Genomic DNA, 2,579 nt, shown 5'->3' with positions numbered 1-2,579 from the left:
GATGAGCTTGTTTTTGATCTGGGAAACTGGGATGGACATTTTTCCCTACACTTAATTAATAGATCAAATAATCAGAAGATCAATCGATTGAAAATAATCATCAGATCATTGTAGATCCCAAAAACCAGAGTGAGGAAATGTATTCACACTTACTCATGGTGTTTCAGAGACAGTAAGTCAGGAGTTATTTTGGACTCTGACCTTAACTTTGAAAGTCATGTCAGTAACTCTTTCTCACTTTAAAAACAAATCAATAATTGGGAGGATTTATATATCAAGCCATTTCTTTTAAGAAACTTGTTTCGATATAGCATAGTATGTCGAAACAAGTCATAGTAAATGTAGTTCATGTTACCAACTACCAAGGAGGGCTGCTGTAATGCTCCCTACCCCCAAACATAAAACTGTAGTTTCTGTCTGTGTCTGAGAGGTGAATCCGGGTTCTTTGCTTTTTTTGGGTGGAAGGGTGTTTTACACGTTTACACGTGCCTTTTGATGTAACACACATTGAGTTTACTTATTAATAAATTTGCTTCATGAATAAAATGTCCTTGCATATTACTGAAAATATCAAGTATGTCCCAAACTAAAACTACACCCTACAGATTTCAGGAGACAAATGAATGTCCAAAGACAACAGAGAGGTGCTTAGATTTGCTGGATCAGCTGCCATTTAAAAGATATGAATTGAACGTATCTCCTTTTCCCTCGCTTAGTCATGAAGTTGCCCTCTACTTGCTCGAGAAGGCAATACCGCAATATAATTGACAATTAAAAAATAATAACCATGGAGGAGAGAACATTGAAACTGGAATGCATAAGGATAAGACTGTTATTGTATTTATATTCTAAGGATTTTGATTGATTGAATAATTTAATAGCACATAAAAAATAACAATAATATAAATAATAAAAGAATATGCATGGGAAAAAGCCTAAAATGCTCTCACGGGTCTACTCCAGTTTTGATTAAAATGATCAAATCAAATAAACTTAAGTGATTAAAAAATAATTTCATTAAAAATTGTAAACAGTGACAGGGATCTGAGCAGTTTACTATTGTCCCACATGTTGCAATATATACACTAGACATTTATAAATGGACATATTAATAATACACATATGATAATATTGTGTAAATAATCGAGCGCCTCTTAATTTATTTTATACGAACAGTTATGGTTACAGACTCTCTCTCCACCTCCCTACACTCATATGTAACTCATTCGCCAAGAAATAGACAAAACGCTCAATAAACAAAGTCAAATATGAATTTCACTGACAGCATTATTATGATTATATTTCAGGATATTGCAATAATGTTTTTATCGTTAATTCTTTTGGCCACAATAATCACAGGTGTAGATAGTTTTTCGTATACAAGAACACCTAAAAAATGGGTACTAGAGACTTAAGTGCTGGGTACGTGATGGGACAACCGTCCTACCTGAGACCAATGCACATGGACCTCATGGCCACTCCACAGCCCGTCCCCTCTGGATTATAGGGCACTCTGTAGCCCCCTTCCTCTCCAGGCTTCAGCTGGGAGACTCCTTTAAGGGCAAATGAGAGTAAGTCCGATCTCTGCCATGACTACAAATAAATGAGATATGATTATAAAATTAACTTTGTGTCATCCAAAATGCTTGAAGGCCCTGGTTTCCTCCCATCCATGTCTTTCATACCCTCCACATATCGAGCAGCCACCTCATGCATGAGTTCCTCCCCCGCCTTTCCTACGAGGGAGACAACGCAGAGCCAACTTGTTCAAACTGCAAAATGTTGTCCTTATTAACTTTTTAAAGATGAAAGGGGCCTGCTACCAAGAATGGCTGTTTGCCTTATCGCAGCAAATGTCAAGTTGAATTTCTACCATTTTCATTTCACTTGTGCAGAGCCGTAATAGAGCAGCAAATCAAGGCAAGACTGGAAATTAGATTAGATGCATAAATTAGACCTTTAGTTATGAGGAAGGTGTGGTGTGTGTGTCCCAGTGAGGGCTCAACAGAACACTGATTATCAAATCCAATAAATTGCTAGTTTGAAATGAAAATAGCAACGGAGGGACAGAAACTGGATAGAGAAAATAGTTTCAATGTCCTTTTAACCTCACCAGTGGCCAGTCCTTCAGCCGTTGCCAGATGCAGAACTGTGTCGTCGCTCACCGGCAGGGAGCTCGGCCTTGATGTTCTTCAGACCACCAAGCTCTTTGAGCTCCTGCAAGGAGAGAAAGGTCAAGGGCAGACATTTTAGGGTAACACCACCTTCAGTAGTGCTTTATTTTTATCACAACCTTAGCCCCTCCTTTCATATTGGTCCTGCACTGACCTGATGAATAGCTGGTCCCGACTCATTGTACTCCCAGAGCTGGTTCCTGTATCCCAGAGCATCACCAACACCACTTAGCAACATGGCTGCTTTATAGTGCTCCACTGTAGCCGATCTAATGGGACAAAAGAGAACAAACAAATGTATGTATGCCACTGAGCCATAAGGAAACTAAGCAACTCAATGGAAACTATAAAACCAGAAAATTGCAAATGTAGATGCTCTTTTTAACAGTCCAATTTTCACTGTAA

At 38.5% G+C, this 2,579-nt stretch overlaps 1 pseudogene; it reads right to left on the bottom strand.

Annotated features, from left to right (window-relative positions):
• Positions 1 to 895: 895 nt before the first annotated feature.
• On the bottom strand, positions 896 to 2,499 carry LOC116380360 (protein ADP-ribosylarginine hydrolase-like; annotated as a pseudogene).
• Positions 2,500 to 2,579: the final 80 nt, after the last annotated feature.

This window comes from Anarrhichthys ocellatus, unplaced genomic scaffold, assembly GCF_004355925.1.
Source record: "Anarrhichthys ocellatus isolate YVR2014 unplaced genomic scaffold, GSC_Weel_1.0 scaffold6927, whole genome shotgun sequence".
Classification (NCBI taxonomy): domain Eukaryota; kingdom Metazoa; phylum Chordata; class Actinopteri; order Perciformes; family Anarhichadidae; genus Anarrhichthys; species Anarrhichthys ocellatus.
Note: the sequence above shows the minus strand (reverse complement) of the source record. Positions and strands in the feature narration are given on the sequence as shown.